The following is a 19,741-nucleotide window of genomic DNA, read 5'->3' as shown; positions in this document are numbered from 1 at the left end:
CTTTGGGAGGAGTATGGGTTTTATCCATATCCACCGGCTTCCATGTGGAGATGGACTAGACAGGTGAAGATTAGAGTCAGGTTGGTGGTGGAGTCATCCAGGTGAAAGAGGCAGGTGACCAGCCTGTGTGGATGGCAACAAAAGAAGGGTGGCTTTCAGGTCTGTTTTGGTGGCAGCACAGGCAATTCTTGTTGGAAGGAAGGGTTCAGAATGCATCCGTAAAGAACACTTCTGCTGAAGGTACAGCTTTGACTTCACAGGCATTCCTCAGTATACCCAATGGATGTTTTGGGTATTTTTTATTAGTATAAAATAGTACGGGGGGGGGGGATACATTGTGAGGTTTATATGTGTGCTCACAGTATATCTTAATTAGATTCACCCCCTTCATCATTTTCCCTCATTCCCTTTCTTAGAACAATTTCAACAGGTTTCATTATTCTGTTTTCACACATGAATTCACCATTTTTACCCTCCTTTACCCTTTCCTTATGCCCTCCCCTCCCACTGGTACCCACTCCTGGAAAGGACCTAATTTACCCAAGGATATTTTAAGCCCTGACAAAATATCTGTTAAGGATTTCCCCTTAAAAACAAAAAAGGTAGATACCACTTTGGGAATTTGAATCACACCAGGCATTAGGGTTATGTTACCTTGCTAAATTGATCTGTGACCTACAGGTAGTAGATATTTTGTCATCACCACTTTCCAAACGCTGTCACTCTCATTGCACTGTGCCCATCCCACACCCACATAGGTACTGCAGAAGTTGTCACTTTCTGGTACCTGACTCTTTATCCAGGTACAGTTGATTGGTTGAGGTGAGGGGGTACCTAACTGAATTTTTCAGGATCTTCCCTTGAAAATTTTGGACCAAGAACTGGGAAAGCTAGTCTCTTGTAGACTAGCCCAGGAATTATCAGTGACCATGTTAGTGTGAAAATAACATGAAATGCTTTAAAGAGCTAAGAAAAAGTTATTAAAATTGTATACTTAACAACAATAATAATAACACCCTACCTTTCAGGAATGAGTGTGAAATAAAGATACTTTGAAAATCAAAAGAGTTTTCACCAATGTATGCCTTTCCTAATGGAACTCCCCGCCCTGCCCCACATGCCCGCATGCCCTTTTGGGGATAGTTCTGGGGTTTGAACTTGGCTTTTGCTTGCTACACAGGTGCTTTACCACTTGAGCTGTGCCTCCATCCTTTTTTTTCTTTATTTTTCAGATAGTGTCTCTCATTTATGCCTGGGCCAGCCTTGGCCTGTGACCTTCCTGTGTACTTCCCTCATAGTTGGTATTCAGGTGTAATCCTGCTCTTTGGTTGAGGTGGATCTTGCTAACTTTTTACCCAGACTGGCCTCAAACCATGATCCTCTCAATCTCCCCCTCCCAAGTAGCTGGGTTTATTAGATGGAACGTGAGAGTGGCATGATACATCCTAGTAAAACTTCTTAAGAAGATACTGTCAGAAGAAACAGTTATGAAAAAGGTTTTTAAATTTGGCAAAATGCCAAAACACATTACATGAGATGTACAATTACAGTTAGTGATTTAAATATTACATAGCAGGAAAAGTCAGGGATCCACACACAGCTACATGCAATGCTTTTTCTTTTCTTTTGAGACAGAGCCTCTTTATATTGTTACCCAGGATGGGCTCAGGTGGTCCTTTCGTCTCAGACTCCAGAGTGCTGGGCTTGCAGGTGTATGCCACCATGCCCAGCCTACCTGCAATCCTTGACCTTGGGAACATAATTTTGAATGAAAAAGAAGCCACTGGTACTACATACTATACGAAGTATACCTTTTTTATAAGGCACAAAATGCAAAACAAAGCGCTGTCTATTCATCTATGTATACATGTATGTACCATCTATCAATTACTAATATTTGTATTACTAATACAAATATATCAATTACTAATATTTCGGAACATGGGAATGAAAATACAAAATTTAGACCTGATGTTGTGGTGCACATCTGTAATTCCAGCACTCAGGAAGCTAAGGCAGGAGAAATTTTAAATTCAAGGTCAGCCCGAGATACATAGCAGACCCTGTCTCAACAAAACAAAATAGAAAACAAAATCTAGCCTCATTTTGTGAGCTGAGGGTAGAGGATGCGATAGGGAGACAGAGGCTGAAATAGGGAGATTTTTAACAATATTCGTTTGGCATATCTAATATTGTATAATTAGAATAGTAATATAAAAATTATTTTAAAAATGTGTTATATTCCAAAGATGGATAAAGTGGGTGCTGATAAAATGGGAAATTTGTACTAATACATTTTTTTAAAGCATCAGTTTCAAACTTATTGCACGGCTATAATTACTTTGAACTAGTTATTTTTTCATTTACAAACATGTAGTCTTATTATTCTAGAATGTTTGATTTTCAGTCGGTATATACATTCCATAGGAGGATACACACAACCAATTTTATTCTAAGACAGTGTTCTTGAAAAAGTGGTCACTAAGGAAACTATAAAAAGACACTGCACTACACTGTTGTCAAAATTGGGCTGTTTTCAAATACAGTTCAGGAATTTTAGCTTTCAAGTAGGAAATGTAATAAGGATTTCATTTACCAGGTATGATCATAAAACAGTAAAAGTCCTTTTTGTATGTTGCTCCTAAACTGGGACTGAAGATAACTTCCAGTTCAGGAAACAGTCCCAAAATTGTGTTGAGCAGTTCCAGCATACTACAGTAAGAATGGTTATTCTTTAGTATGGGTTTTGAGAAGCTAGCATTTATCTAGCTAGGTGGAGAAGTTCTGGAATATCTGCTAAAAATAATTTCCACGGTGCATAATAATTATAAGTATCTTCTAGTTCCTGATACGATTTTTTTCTCCTTTTGGCAGGGCTGGGGATTGAACCTCACACATGCTAGGGAAGCGCTCTACTACTGAGCTGCACCTCCCGTCCTCCCCCTTCCCCCCCCCCCACCGCCCTGCCCAGGCAGTAGCACATTTCTGTGTTGCTGTGATTCTTAGAATCACTCTAGAGGGCTGGGATGCTCTGCTAAACAACAAGCAATAACAAATGTTCTACTGGTAAGCCTGATTTTTTCCTTTGCAGTGATAAAATTAATTGTAGTTATTAACTATCCTCATTAGATGGAGCTATTTTTTCTTTTTTTTGTTTTTGAATGGCTTTGTTGTGGTGTAATTGATATCCAACATAGTGAACATATTTAAAATATAAAGCTAATGATATATATTTTTACCAATGAACTCATCACCACAATCAAGATGATGTGCATACAAATCATCCAAAAAACTAGGAATTTATCCCCTGATCAATCTGGCTGGGTCTGTCAGTTTTTTTGATACTCTTAAAAGACAATCTTTTGTATTGTTGACATGTTTTGCTTTTGTTTTTGGTTTTCTTTATTTCTTTTTTCTTATTACTTTGGGTTTAATTTCTCCTTCTTCTGTTCCTCTTCCCTATTCTGTTCCTCTTGTCTTTCTCTTTCTTTTTGTTCTCTCCCCGTCTCCTGAGTACTGGGATTACAAGCATGCACCATCGCTCTGGACTAATTTCCTCTTCTTTGGCCATATGGTCTAAGGTAGAGACTGAGGTCTTTGACTTCAGGTCCTCTTTTCTGTTGTAGGTTAGTGCTATCATTTTTTTCTAAGTACTACTTTAGCAATTTAGCGGTCCTTTACAAATTTTAATATATTATTGTCATTTTCATCCACTTTGAAATACTTTGTAATTTTTATTTTAATTATTTTCTTTGCCTTTTTTTTTTTTTTTTTGAGGGTCTCACTGTGTAGCTAAGGCTGACCTTGAACCTGTGATGCTTCCTGAGTACTGGGATTGAAGTACAACACTTGGTGTACAACACCCAGATTTTTTTCTTCAAGTTTTTAGAAGTGTGTTAGTTTACAAATATGTGAAAATTTCCAAGCATCTTTCTATTGATTTCTAATTTATTTACATTGTAATTAGAGATCTTACTTCATATGATTTGAATCTTTTTGCACTTAAAGAGTCTTTGAGGCCTTGGTAATAATAATATCTCCCTTGGTAAATGTTCTGTGTACACTTGAAAAAAATGTATTCTGTTGCAGTTGGAGTGTTATGTAAATGTCAGTTAGGTCAAGTAGGCTGACAGTGGAGATCAGGTTTTCTGTGTCCATATTTTTGTTCAGTTATTCAGAAAGGAAATATAGCTGTGACTTTGTCTATTTCTCCTTACAGTTCTATCAGGTTTTATTCTTGCATTTTGAAGTTCTGTTATTAGGTGCATAAATGTTTATAATTATGACCTCTTGACCAACTGAACCTGTGTTATTATGAAAAAAAAATTTTTTTAAGGGGACAGTACTGGAGTTTAAACTCAGGGTTTCAGTCTTAAGCCATGCCTCCAGCCCTTTTTTTGCTGTGGTTATTTTGGAAATAAGGTCTCACTTATTTCCTGGAGTTCATTCCTTCATTTTAGGCTTCCTACTGTAGCTGGGATGACAGATATACATACCCATCACAGCAGGCTTTTTTCTGTTGAGATTGGGTCTCATGACCTTTTTTGCCTTAGCTGGGCTGGAACTACGATCCTCCTGATCTCAGCCTCTTGTGTAGCATGGGATGACAGGTGAATACCACTGCACCCAGCCATTGGTTGAGATGGGGTCTCATAAGCTTTTTGCCCAGGGTGACCTTGAGCCATGAGCCTCCTGATGTCAGTTTCCCAAGTACATGCTAAGAGCCTCTGGTCCCCAGCTTGAAAGGAACTTCTCTATCCTGGAAGTATTATTTCTTTTGAAGTCTACTTTATCTGACATTTATAGCATGACTCCAGCTCTCTCCCCTTTTTTCTGATGGTACTGGGGTTTGAACTCGGCCTTGTGCTCTGCTAGGCAGATGCTCTACCACTTGAGCCGTGCCTCCAACCCATCCAGCTCTCTCTTCTGATTAGTATTCAGATTATATGATTTTCTCATCTTCATAATTATACCCTGTTTGTATTTGTATGTATAAAGTGCATTTTTTATAGGCAGAATATAGTTAGCTTTTGCTTTAGTTTTGTTTTTTTGGTCAGCATAATATTGTTTTGCCTTTTAATTGCAGTGTTAAGATCATTTACCCCTTATGGGGTTATTCATATGATCATGTTTAAATGTACCATCTTACTTTTTGTTTTATATATGTTCTGCTTGCTGTCTCTCTTTTCCTTCCTGCTTGTGTTGGTTTGAGTGTTTTATGATTGTTATCCTTTTTAGTTGGACAATTCTTTGTTTTATTTTAGGTTACTGCAATTTAAACTTATCATAGTCTACTTTCTACTTTTACATGTGATACAGATCCTCTACTGCACTGTTGTTCTGTTTTGTCTAAATGATCTTTTAAAGGAATTTAATAATAAAGGCATTTCATCTTTTTACATGCATAACACCCATCTTACTGATCTTCTGTTCTTTGTATAGCTGCACATTTCCATCAAAAATAGTTTTTTCTTGAAGGACTTAACAACGTTTCTTGTAGTATAGTTTTCCTTAGAATTAATTCTTTTGGCTTTTATATATGTGGAAAAACTATGTTTTTTAAAAGATGTATTCACTGTTAATAGAATTCTGGTTTGACTATTTTTTTCTCTCGATAGTTTAAAAATGTCGGTCCACTGTCATCTTGTGTGTAGTGCTCCTGACACTAAATTGTCTGCCATCTTCATCTTTGTTTTTCTGTCTCATTGGTTTAATATTTTTCTTTACCCTTGTTTTGAACAATCTCATCATAGCAGGCCTTGGTCTAGTTTTGTTCATCTTTTTTTTGTGCTTGGGGTTGTTTGATCAGTGTACTCACACTTAGAATGTTTTTGGCTATTATTTCTTTAAATATATTTTGTCCCTTGTTGCCTTTTTTTTCTTCCTTGGATGACTCCAGTTATTTGCTTATTCAATTGCTTGAAGTATTTACTGCCACAATGAATTATTTATATTTTTTCATCTTTTTTCTCCTTGTGTTTTATTTTTCATAGTTTCTTTCTTCTTTTTTTTTTAGAACGAGATAATATTAATAGCAACCACTCTCTTGGATCACCCCCCTCCCCTGTATAACCACCACACATTCAGTTTATACCCACAACCCATCCCTGATTTGTTAAATATGGTGCAAGCTCACAGACATGTACTCAAGTCTAGGTGTGCTGTAGAGTCCCTGGAGATCTGAGAGCCAAGGTGGAAGGCACCCCAAAGTTTTCCAATGCCCATGCCCTGGAGTGTGGCTCAGAGGGCCACAGCCAGGAGCTAGGAGCTGGGCCAGCTAATGAGGGAGGTAGTAGCCAGATGGCCTACTTAATTTGTGTGTCTTTTATCTTTCATGTCTCTACTTACTATGTTCAGACCTTCCTCTTTTTGAGCATATGAAAACAATAATAATAGCTATTTAATGTCTTTGATAAGTCTAGCAACTGTGTCAATTCTGGGTCAGTTTTTGATAAGTTGATTTTTATCATTATGAGATCTGTTTTCCTCTTTGTTGCATGCCTGGTAATATTTGATTACATGCTAGACATCGTGAATTTTACCTTTTTATGTGCTAGATGTTTTCATATTCCTTTAAATATTCTCATCTCTGTTCTGTCATGTAGCTAACATTGGAATAGTTTGGTCATTGTGGACCTTGCTTTTAGACTTGTCAGGTGGGACTAGAATAGTGCTTGGTCTGGAGCCAGTCACCTTGTACTACTGAGGAAAGATGGCTCCTGACGCTCTACCCAGTAGGAGCACACGTTTTTCCTGACCCTGTGTGATCTTGGGGTAACAGTTCCTCTACCTTTCTGGTCACTGTTTCCTCACATGCTCAGTGCTCAGATGAATACTTGAAGGAGATCCTACTTAGATCTTGAGAGCTCTCTGTGAAGTTACAGAAAATACTTCTCTAGACAACAAAGAAAAAGAAAAAAAATGTTGAGGCATATAAAAAATTGCCAACCTTCCTCTGCCCTGATGTTGAAATGCTCTTCTTGCAAGAGCATTTTCCTGTATTTTATTTTGTTGGTAGTACTGGGTTTGACCTCAGAGCCTTATGCTTGTCAGGCAAGCACTCCACCTCTGAGCTGTGCTGCCAGCCCTTTTATCTTTAGTTTATTTTTCAGATAGTCTTGTTTTAGCCTGGCTCAGCCTTAGACCATGATCCTCCCGCCGACCTCTGCTTCCCATGTAGCTGGGATTATAGACAAGCTCCACTGTACCCAGCCCTTCACATTTTAAGTAAATCAATTCAAATTTACCAAATGCTGGATTCAGAAGATTTCCAGAACAAATTAGGAAATTATGACTTCATAGTACCTAATTGTGTAGATAAGAACTTTTTAATTGGTGACACTTTGAGGTTTTGTTGTTGCTGTTTGTAAGTGAAACATTTAGCTAGAAAATGAAATCTTATTTCTTTACCCATGGTTAACATGTCTTGAAGGAACTGACTAAATGTATTGCTGGCACAAACTTGAGCAAACTAAAGATGTGTGAATGCTGTAATATATTTTGACTGAAGATTTATGAAACCATTGTTATTTTATTAGCTTCAAGACAGTTTTTTCCTACAGGATTTTTTTAAAAGGCACCTGTCAATCACATATGGACTTCAGTGAACTTGAGACAAGGGAAGACAGCACTGTCACCCCTTCTGGGTTATAGACCTCTCAGAATTCACTGACGGTATCTCCAGTTCTTTCATGGCTGTTGTGATGGTTAATCTTGACTGTCAACTTGATTGGATTGAAGACACCTAGGAGATTAGTAAAGCACACTTCTGGGTGTATCTGTCAGGGCATTTCCAGAGAAGATTAACTAAGTGGGAAAGACCCGTTCTGAATGTGGGTGGCACCACGCCATAGGCTGGGGGCCCAGATGGAATAAAAGGGGAAAGAGGAGGAAGCAGGCATTCTCTCTCTCTCTCTATCTCCTTTTCTGTCTCTCTCTCTACTTCCTGGCTGCCATGAGGTGAGAACTTTGCTCCATCATGCCCTTTCACCATGATGTTCTGCCTCACCACAGGTCCAGAAACATGGAGTTGCCTGAGCATGGACTGAAACTTCTGAAGTCGTGAGCCATTCATCATCTTCCCTTAAGTGTTTTTTTTTTCTTAGGCATTTGTCATAATGATGAAAAACTGTTAAAAACTACTCAGGAAAACAAAGATAACACTGTGGTTGTGGGTGTTGGGGTTGAAATTGCCAAGGAATTTTCAGAAGCCTTGGGGCCTTGGGGTTGAAATTGCCAAGGAATTTTCAGAAGCCACATGCAATGAATTTGTTTAATATTTGGTATAGACATAAAGTAGCATATATGTTCTGTTTCTTCTCTAGCTAATGATTATCTTCCATAGTTCAGCACTTTTAAAATGTGCAAGGAAAGAAGAATCCAGCAAAATTTCACCTAATTACTTCCTGTGGGATATAGAATTCCTGAAAACACACACACACACATACACACACACACACACACACACACACACACACACACAGGCTTCTGGAGCAGCTCTCCTCAGGTGGCCCGGGTGGAATGATGACCCCAGCAGATTTTATAAGGAAAGAGGTTTGCTAGACACCCAGAAACCGCTCTCAAGGGTGCCTGCAGACATGATTTGTTACTTCTTAAATTAACACTGCATGTAACCAATATTCATGAAGCCGAAGGGTTACAACTGAGATTTTTGCCCTTTCTTGAAACTATTAGAAAACCAGACCAAATGAGGCCAGCATTTCTACATTCTGGAGCTGGAGAGGGAGCCCTATTTATCCAGCTGGACCCTAACTCAACCTGGGCTGCTGCCACCCCTCTTTTGCTCAGTCGTATTAGCTACTCCTGTAGGGAAGTGAGTTTGCACCGTGTGAAACACATACCCATCACTTTCTAGATTTTATCTTCAGAGCCAACTTGTGCACTGAGCTCCAGATCCCACACCGATGTCTTGGATGACAAGCACTAATGTCACAATCCATTTTCCAAAACATTTTATTCTGAAACTTTTCAAGCCATGGAAAAAAGATTGCTGAAGTGAAAATCCTTATTTCCAGCACTTGTCTTTTATGATTTGCATGTTAAATTCTTGGGGCTTGGTGTGGAGGTCAGTGGTTGAGCACGTTTATCATGCACAGGCCCTAAGTTCCTCCCCAGCATCAGAAAGAAACAAGTAACTCACATTAATGTGACTTTAAAGTTAGAAGCATTAAATTGTCACAAAGTGTCCCTGGCCACATTTCTGCCTGGCTTTGGAAAGCTAATGGTGTTGTAACCTCTTGGCCACAATAAACAGCCATGCAGACCTCAGCTCAAGGAAGCTGATGTGCAGTGAGTAGGTTACTATGGCAGTTATCAGTGTTTTCAAATACCACGGAGTGCAAATTGCCTCACTCAGCAGTGTCCATTTTTAATCTGCACATTAGTCCTTTCTGCAAATCAGCACCTGGTAGGAAAAACTGATCTATTGTTAGATTGAGGGACTCTGGCAGCCTCTCTTTGTGGAAAAGAGAGAGATAAGGGCAGAGGAAATATTTTCCACAATCTGCCATTCTGAGTTATTGATCCTGATTGACAGCAGGGACATTTTAACTTCTTAGGAGTCTATGTGCCATAGAAGCCTGGGCCTGGAGTGGGTGGGCAGTACTGCAGGGGACACCCAGGCACAGTTCTGACTGCTTTGTCTTCAAGCTCCCTTTCCATTGCTGCTTCCCTCCCAATCTATCCTGGGAGTCCAGTACCCTCCTGGTTTTTCTTTCATTACATACATGAGCACACTCACATGCACATGCAGCATACACACGCATGTGTACCCACCACACAAATATGCACACACCTGTACACACAACATACCTCACACATGCAGATAGGTGAGCACTCACAAATGACCACATGCATGAGCACACACATGCACATTCCCCATAAATATACCTGCCTATGCACACACCATGCTTACACATAGATACATACATGGAAGCACACCACACAGTGCACACATGGGAACATGAACAAAGCACATACGAGTACACACAGGTGCATATCCACATTCACAAGCTACTATGCACAAGCCAGCGCACGTGAGCACAATACCCACACAAGTCCACACGTGCATGCACACACACACCACATACACACATGGGAGCATGTAAGGTGAGCCACACATGTCCATGAGTGCACACACTTATGTGCATATATCATAGGCACCCCATGGCTTTCTCCCTCTCTGCCAGCTGCAGATACCTCTCTGTCACGAGTCCCTTGTAGTGTATTAAAATAATTCACCCCGTATCTGTTTCTAGGAACTGAAGTGGGGTGGAGATGTGCACAGAAGCAGGTAGGTGTGGTGCCTTCCAGGACAAGCGTGCTGCTGAGTGTCAAGTGTGAACTGATGCACTCAGTGGGCACCGGGAGCTTTGTGGTTAAGCTGCAAAGGTCTTTGTGAGTGACAGGAGGAAGGAGAGTCACTGAGATGCAGGCCCTGGTGTGTGCTGTTGAAGTGGGAAGTTACAGGAGAGAGGGCAGAGCAAGGAAGGAGGAGGAGGAAGAATAGTCAGAGTTGAGGTTGGCCAGCCAGCTGATGAGGCAGTGGGTGAAAGGTGTGGAACATTCCGTGTCAGACAGTATCTTCTGCGAGAAGCATCAGAGCAATGAGTCTGCCATGAGATTTTCACAACACGTCTCAATCATCCAGACAGGCCAAGACCCAGAGGGACGGTATGTGGACCTGACTCCTGACTTCACCCTCTTCAGTGAAGTTCCTTAACAAGGTTGGCTTACTCAGGAATGCTGGGATGAATCAGTAATCCATGAGGTTTCCTGTGCCCACCTGAGGAATGAAAAACCTGCTATCTCTGGATGCTGCCTGAATGTGGTCAAGTACTCGAGAGCCTCACAAGCTGGGTGTAGGGAGAGATAAATATTACTGTCACCATCATTTCTACTATGGCATCCAGCAGAACAACTTCCAAGTGTTCCAGGAAGTTCAGATGTTGTGAGTTGTTTGCAAAGAACACTGCTTGTCCTTATTTAAGTCAAAAGCTTCAAAGGATGAGCTTAGTCCCAGGTTATGAAGTATTTCTCAAATTTTGATTCAGGAATTTTAGGAAAAATAAAAGGTCTAGTTTGAACTGGCTTAACAGATGGTTTACTGAATCATGAATTGAACTGATGTGTCTAAAAAAATCATCTTCTGGATTTTTAAATTAAGTATTCAGTTTCAGTTATGGTCTCATTAGAAATTAGAAAAGAAACCCAGTGAACAATATTGCCAGTAGAAGGAGAGCATGTAACTTGTGTGGTGCCCTACCCATTCACCTAAGAGTGGCCTTCAATGTCCTTTCTACCCAAACCACCACAAGCCAGAAGCACTAGTGGCTGTTTCAGGAGTTTCTTCTCTGTTCTTGATTCAATGGGGGTAGTCACAAGGTTGTAAGAGCTGTGTGCATAAGAAGTAGTAGTATCTTCAAGAAGTGGCATGATGTGTTGTGTAGTTTTTCAAGAAGTTGTAAGAATAAGGGCTGGGTTTGGTGGTGCACACCTGTAATCCCAGCTACTCAGGAGTCAGAGGTAGAGGGATCACAGTTTGAGGCCAGCCTGGGGAAAAGCATGAGACCCCATCTGAAAACAAACTAAAGCAAAGGACAAGGGGCCTTGCTCAAGTACTAGAGCTGCTTGCCTGGCAGACTTGAAGCCCTGTGTTCAATCTCCAGTCCTGCTAAAACAAAACAAAATACAAAACAAAACACTGTAAGAATACAGTCTAGGTCTTTATCAGAAATTAACTCTATAAATGTCGATTGTTTGCTGTGTACTTGGATGAGCCAGTCAAGTTTCACAGTTGCAATTTAAATGTGTGCGTGAATTGTGTTCTGACAGTCTTCCGGATAGAAGTCACTACAGTTTTCAGTGTCCCACAAGTCCACACACTCCATCTGGGGAGACCTCTGTCCCCCCAGAACGTGAAGCAACACATCCTGCTTCACGTCTGACCCAGAAACTCAGTTATTCTTACACTAATGACCACTGTGGAGAGGGAATCCCAACTGTTACTAGGAAGATTCAGGGCTCCTGATTAAAACCATAGTGCTTACAACCGTTAGTAAAGCACAACCCCCAGCCAGGTCCTAACCTCACACTTCTCACAGCAAGTGGGGACTTCCCAGCATTTTTTTTTTTAAGGGAATTTAGATCCTGGGCAGTCAAAAAAGATTGAAAAGTCATACCTGACAGAGGGCTCCAAGGGAAACCACAGGGTAATGAGTTTCTCAACAACTTCAAGTCCAATGAGGAGCTTCTCGACATACTCACTTCCTAAATTATAACCCAAAAGAGGCCCTACCCCATCTGTATCCATAGTTAGCATGTGCACAGATTTAAAATTTCAGTTTCTTTATTTGACAACTGAAATCATACATATGACCAAGTGATCTTGCTTTCTGCTCTAAAAGGAGTTTTTGTTTGTTTATTTGTTGGTGGCACTGGGGTTTGAACTCAGTGCTTCATGCTTGCTAGGCAGGCACTCTACCACTTGAACTATTCCACCAATACAATCAGAACATATTTTTATTTATTTTTGGTGGGCCTGGGGTTTGAACTCCAAGCTTTGTGCTTGCGAAGCAGGCATTTTACTGCTTGAGCCACGCCTTCAGTTGCTTTCTGCTCTATTTAGAGGTTTTTCTAGAGTTGGCTTTGGTAATAGATGAATCACAAGTTCCTGACCACCCAAATCTAATTTCTCCATATCTCAGACCACATGCATTTATGCCGATGGGAAATGGCATTAGAGGATTTGATTTGTTGCTACAAAGATTGATTTGGAAGTTGAGTGAATTTCACACATGTAACAGCTATGGCAAGCCTACTAAATCATAAAGTCCAGTGAGCTTATTCCTAAAAAGAAAATCACATTAATGATTAAGAATGTCATAGGTAAAGGGATAACTGGCCTTATTCTTCCACCAAAATAAAAATTTTTTGGCAGTACTGTGCTCTGAACTCAGAGCCTCATGCTGCTAGACATGTGCTCTACCATTTGAGTCATGCCTCCAGCCCTTTTTTGCTTTAGATATTTTTTGATAATTTTTTTTTTTGCCCAGGGTCAGCTTCAGACTACTATCCTCCTACCTATTATTCCTCCTGCTAGTTGGAGACATACACCATCCTGCCTGGCTGTAATTTCTATTATCTGGAAAACCAGATACCAAATGGGAAAGATAAGAAATTTGAGTTTTCTCTGTGGTCTTCCTGGCATTTGAGTATATCTGGATAAAATACAGTTCAAACACAGTCAAAAATACCCATAGAAGCATAACCTTTTGGATCATTTGTTTGTTTTCTGCTGTTTGAGAGAGAAAAAAAAATGCTGTTTGTGAATATACATACATACCAGGCATAGAAAATAATGGCTTCAGTCCATATATGAAGACTTCCAGTAAGAGAAGGCGTGTCAGAATTGCACTTTATTCTTCTTTTTAAGAAGCACCCAGTTTACATGCTTAGGTTCCCACGGTGGAAAAGGCCAACTTGGCCATCACACCTGCCCCCACCTCCTGCCCTTCTCTTTGCCCATGTGCCCTGCGGCTAGGCACAGGGCAGCTATGTGGTCTGAGAGGGAATAACAAGCCTGCCTTTCTCTCCCTGGTTTTCACTTGTCTCCTTCTTGTACATCTTTTTTCTCTTTCATCTCTTGTTGAATATTCTTTTCCTAAAAAATTGTTGCCATCTTTCTCTTTTTCTCTTGTGTTTTTTCAGCGTTCTTTTTCTTTTTCCTTTTCTTGTCACTCCTTTGCTATTTACATTTGATTCCACATAAAGCTCTTGATATTTTAAGTGACCTTTAGTGGCAGGACAGGTGATGCTAAAACCTGTGATGAAGAAGAAATAATTCACCTTGAGTTGGGCCACCTGAATGCGACCTCTGGTGGATCGTCAAAGACATCAATCAAGTGATTGAGAAACTACAAATTTCTCATCTAAGAATAAACCAGCGCTAGACTTCTTGCCATTAGTTGAACTTTAATGCATGTTGACTTGCATCTGTCTCCATACCGGGATGGTGGTTTAAAGGACACTTGACAAATCAGTAAATCTTTGATTTAGTGAAAGCTGGTGCTTTTGTTTTCTATTGCTGCCATATCAAGTAAGCAGACACTCAGTGGTTTTGAACAGCACATGTTATTATTTTACAGGGTTTCCCAAGGTGTAACAGTGCTGAGCTTTTTTTTTCATGGGGGATCTGGAGAAGAATCTGTAAATGCCTTCTCCAACTTCAAGGGAGCCCACATCCCTTGGACCAGGGACCCTCCCTCCAGCTTCAAAGTCATGAAGGTTGTATTTCTGCATCTTTCTTTGTAGTCTAATCCCTCTGACTTCTACTGATCATTTGTACCAGTACAGTGACGTTGGCCCCATGCAGATAATCTAGGATCGTATCCATATTTGAGGGAAGGCTGATTAGCTCTTTTTTTTCCCCTGCAGCTTTACTCCTGACCTCATGCTGTCATACAGTCATAGGATCTGGGGATTAGGACTCGGGGATTTAAAAAACTTATTAGTAAGTATGATAGTTTTACAGGGGGTTTTATTGTGACATTTCAATATATACATATGTTGTACTCCAGTTTGGTTCACTATTCTTCCTCATTCCCTACTCTCCGTCTTAAAATGATTTCAGCGGGTTTCAGTGTTCCACATTCATACATGTATAGGAAGTACCTCAGCCATATTCACTCTCCTTCCCCTTTTTCATTAGCCCTCCTGCTCCCTCTAATACTCTCTCCTTAACACGGCCTGTATTACTTTCCTGTCCATCGTTGGTTTAGTGTCTGTTAGTTGTTCAGTGGGGTTTTGCCTTGCTATTTTACCTCTTAACTACCTGTAATTTAGTCAGCCTTCATCTGTTACTCTTCCTTACCCTTTTCCCCTACCCTGTATCATTCAGTAGTTTTCAGTGCATTTTGTTGTGTCTTGTTCCTACACAGATGCAATGTATTTTGACATCATTCACTTTATCCTGCTTTTCTTCTTTTCCTCCTCCCTTAGTCTCCTCTAACAGCTCCGCTTTTGGAAACATGTTATATGTACATACACATACGTATATATGTATATGTACATCTATGTATGTATGTGTCTACATGTATATGTTTGTGCACATATAAGCAATATATATATGTATATTTAGCCTGAATCTGTATTTGGATTGTTCTTCCACATGAGAGAAAACAGGTAACTTTTGAGGACTCAGACGTTTTTGAGAGCTGTTATCTGACTACCATTGCAAGTATGAAATTTTACATTACCCTTTAAAATAATTTCCTTTCAATGACCAAACATGAACTAAATTAGTGGTGTGATGTTCAAAAATATCAGTGTACTTTTAACCTCTTTTGTGTGTTTATAACATGTTAACATCTAGTGGACTTTGTAATAAAAAAAGGCTTTTAGTTTTACATTGTGCAATCTTCACCTGCTTTCTAAAAATATATTAATTGGCCTACGTTATCTGTCTCTCTTTTTTTGTCCAAACCAGAAAAATTGTTTAAGAGTAGCAAGTCATTCTTTGAGATATGTCAACTTTTTGCCAATTTTTCATAAACATCAGCATAATAAAAATGGTCTTTGTTGCAAAGAAATTTGCAATACATGTGGGGAGGTATCTTCAAATATTAAGAAAATTTACAAGATTGCTCATAATTCTATTTGACTTTTTCTTTACTGGACCATCAGTTTTGAAGGGAGCATACTTCATGTACAAGTAATTCAGCTAAAAATATTAGTCTAATCAAGGACCTGCCCTTTCCAGGAACTGGCTTGACACTCGTGGAAGTGGATGTGAAGCAGCGGAGGAGATGGGAGCTGGTAGCAGAATTCCTTTCATACTGGACTCAAACATTTGCCACCGTGGTTAGTAACCCAGGGAGAACAAGTAGCTGATTTGATCATTTGGTTGTTTGGAAGTTTCCTAGTTTTCTAATTCTGCCTGAGGCATTTTATTGGATTCCTGGTGTCACCCCATGCTGTGTGACATTTGGGTAGAGACAGGCTGTCTGGGAGGAAAGCGTCCAAGGAAAGAGAGATGAAAACTTTCACTTGCCATTTTAGAATATTACTGATGAACAGGTGTCTGGGTCCTTGCGATGCCCGTATCTGGCTTTACAACTTAGATGAACACCATCAATGTTCAGTTTCTTTCTGCTAAGCTTCCAGGTCCAGTGCCTCCTTGTCACATGGTTCTAACAACCATTCTTGTCACTTTTCTGGGCTCTTTAACCTGCATCACTTCCACTGAAGGGCCTTAAAGACCTGTCATTTGGACCTTTCCTCTATCCTCTTGAGCCCTGATTAAGATGGGCGTGGAGCTTGTCCTGTCCGTTTTGTTCTCCCTTCCATCTTAGTCTCAGCTCACCTGGGTCTCCAGCTGCTTCCTGGGTGCAGAGTGTCTTAGGACACGAGTCCTTCTCTGAGAGCTCACCAGGGGGCAGGGCTCACTGTTGGACTGCCACAGAGGCTCTGGGCTCCACACGGGCTTTCTTAGGAATAGGCTAAAGTACGTTAGTGTGTAATTTATGTGCCTGTAGACACTGTGAGGTAATATAATTGGTCTGTCAGGGCAGCGGTGGTGTTTGCTTTGAAATATTCCTGTCAACACCCTCTCTTAAAGCTGCTGGGAATGTGCTGTGCCTTTTGATGTACTGATTTAAAGAAACCCCTCAGGCTTACCTGGGCCTCATTCATTAACTTTTTCCACATCGTATTTAGAAGCACAGAACAAATTCATCAAAACAGTGCCTTGGTTTTTGTTGGGGGGCCTGGAAAAGCACGTCTGCTTCTGCATCTGATAATTTCCTTCAATAAATAGGGATCATTGTAGGATGTGAGGTACAACAAATACCTGTTCCAAGCACGGTCATGGAGGAAGAGGCGTCCTTCCAGGCGACACCTATTTGCAAAGCTTTAGCATTGTGTGTGTGCGTTAGCTGTGTGTGTGTGAGTGTGTGTGTGTGTTCTGCAGCAAGCAGAAGAGTGCCATTTTCTGAGTACAGCCTGGCTGCCCATATGTGGTGCCTTCTGGAGGAAAAATCCCCTTCTGTCATCTGTCAATACACAGATTTAAGTGAGCAACCCCAAGCCTTAAGCAGAGATCTGGAGAGATTACCACACGTAGGTCTTTTTTCCTCTTCTCACTTCTCTCTCTTAGGGACATATTTCTAGCCCAGGCTGGCCTTGAACTCAAGATCCCACTGCCTGAGCCTCCCTAGTGCTGAGATTACAGGTGTACACCACCAAGTCTGGCTTTTTTCACCTTTAAGGATAAGGAGAACATATGTGTCCCCCAGGGAACCTGGTGGGGAGCAGTCACATCTTCACAAGGCTTCACATGCTGGGTATCCCTGAGTAGAAGAAGGCAGGCCATGGGGGCCTGGAACCAGGGCGTGTAACTCCCCCACCTCTGTTTCAATGGCCATGGTGGGAGCGTTTACACTAATTACAGCAATTGGCAAACACTACCTGAGTTTAAAAATGTCTTCCGAGGGTATGGTGAGGTATACCTGTAATCCCTGCACTTGAGAGGCTGAGTCAGGAGGGCTGTGAGTTTGAGACCAACTTGAGCTACACAGTGAGACCCCATCTCCTCTCTCTATCCTCAAAAGACTTCATTTGAAGACCTACCTGCAATAGCACACTTTGAAAGGAAACTTATGTGTCCGTGTATGTGTGTGTGTGTGTGTGTGTGTGTGTGAGAGAGAGAGAGAGAGAGAGAGAGAGAGAGAGAGAGAGACAGCTAAACATGGTTGGAGGCCAGGAAGGAAGGGGTGTGCTGAGGGACGGACGGAAGCTTGGGGGCTTGGTGAGGAAATGGAGTGGTCATACAAGCACAAACACTGGAAAGAGAAGAGACTCCTCAAAGACAGGAAAAGTATTCATTTGCCGTCTGTTCATTGATAGGAATCTTTCACAGCCCCTGGCACACTTTCTCAAAGATTCTTTGTTTTGCATATACAATCAATGTTGTTTCAACTGAAAGGTGTGCAAGTAAGGAATCATGGGATTTGGGATGAGAACTGGAGGCCACCACACAGAGGTCTTGGGGTTTCTTAGGATAGGTGGGAACTTTCTAGGCTTTACAAGGGGAACCAACCTGCCACAGTTTTTCTGAGAAAGAACCATTTTCATTGGCTGATCTGGGGTGGACTGCAGAGGAAAACCCCTGGCATCTAGGTGTTTGGTAGAAGTTAGTGATGAATTGAATTGTGGAGGGAGAGATAGAAAAGAATCATGATGAATCCAAAATGTTGAGGTAGGAGAAGGAATTTGGGAAGAAATCGAAAAGCAACTATTCTGGGGAGGAAAAAATTAAAGACAATGAGTTCAGTTTTCCAAATACTAGATTTCAAATCAATGTGAGACACAGCTGATGGTTTGTTAACGAAGGCAGTGACCTCTTGTTTGACTTCGAAGATGTGGATGTAAGGGACCACCAGATACAGAAAGACATTTGTCTCAACGCTGTGTGACCTCCACAGATACCAGGCTTCTGCTTCTTTTAGTTTTCTTCAAAGTAGAAACAGCCGAATGCACAGGAAGAGGCTCACATTAACCCTTTCTCTTGTACTCCACTAACTAAAGAGGGTTTTGGCGTCTCTTTGGCCAGTCATTAAAATTTTAATTAAACTACACAAAGAAGTAATATGCAGGGTGATGATGTTTAAAAGTAGTGTAGTTTAAAAAAAAAAACCAAGTTAATTTATTGACCAAACTGAACTTATATAAAAAAAAAAACCCAACTCATCTCTACTGGCAAGCAGATGTCTGTCACCTTTTCCTTGGGGCTCAAAATCCATGCTTGCATCTTATAGGCTTGCTCACCTAGGGCAGCGATCTGGGTAACACACAGAGCAGTATCTCACGTAGCCCAAGTAGCTGAGTTTTCACTTCACAATCCCCAAAGGGGTGACTTTCTAAACATCTAGCCACTTGCCAGAGCAGCGGAACCTTCCCATAAAGCTTCAGTTGTATTTAGCCACCAGTTTGGTCCAGGGTGGACGCAATCTGCCCACCAGCTGTGCTGGACTACGTGGGTCCCTCCAGAACAAATGATGTGTCATGCTCACCTGGCAGGTTGCAGTTTCACTGGATGGAACTGGGAGAACTTTTGTAAATGCCACAATGTACCTTCACCCAGCACAACAATTAAAAAAAAAAGAAAAGAAAAAAAATATTGTTGGTCAGGTGTTGTAGGACATCACGATTGGAAGAAGTTATTGGTATAGATCAATTTAGGAAAAAATAGAGCAGTGCAGTGGGAAGTTCGCATTGGTGTGTGTTCTAGAATTGTAAATAGTGCTGGTGCGTCTGTGATCAGAAGACTCCCAAATTCTTTGTGTCCCTCAGGAAGAATCCATTCCAGGACACGTGGGTATAAATGGGGTTTATTAAAAGTTAGGAAAGGAAAATACAAGGAGGGCATGGTGGACCCTGGTGGAATCTGGAGGCCAAGAGAGCATGCTTTTCTTTTTCAGGTGCTTTTTTTTTTTTTTTTTTTATTCATATGTGCATACAAGGCTTGGTTCATTTCTCCCCCCTGCCCCCACCCCCTCCCTTACCACCCACTCCGCCCCCTCCCTCTCCCCCCCCCTCAATACCCAGCAGAAACTATTTTGCCCTTATCTCTAATTTTGTTGTAGAGAGAGTATAAGCCATAATAGGAAGGAACAAGGGTTTTTGCTGGTTGAAATAAGGATAGCTATACAGGGCATTGACTCAC

At 40.9% G+C, this 19,741-nt stretch overlaps 1 long non-coding RNA gene across 1 annotated transcript; it reads left to right on the top strand.

The window, feature by feature from the left end:
- The first annotated feature begins 13,713 nt into the window (after positions 1-13,713).
- LOC141417552 (uncharacterized) lies at positions 13,714-19,494 on the top strand. The gene is made up of 3 exons (XR_012442202.1): positions 13,714-14,304; positions 14,455-14,530; positions 15,779-19,494. It is a non-coding gene; the product is annotated as an uncharacterized lncRNA (long non-coding RNA).
- The last annotated feature ends 247 nt before the right edge of the window (positions 19,495-19,741 follow it).

This window comes from Castor canadensis, chromosome 15 (genome assembly GCF_047511655.1).
Source record: "Castor canadensis chromosome 15, mCasCan1.hap1v2, whole genome shotgun sequence".
NCBI lineage: Eukaryota > Metazoa > Chordata > Mammalia > Rodentia > Castoridae > Castor > Castor canadensis.
The sequence above is the reverse complement of the archived record's forward strand: the minus strand, read 5'-3'. Positions and strand labels throughout refer to the sequence as shown.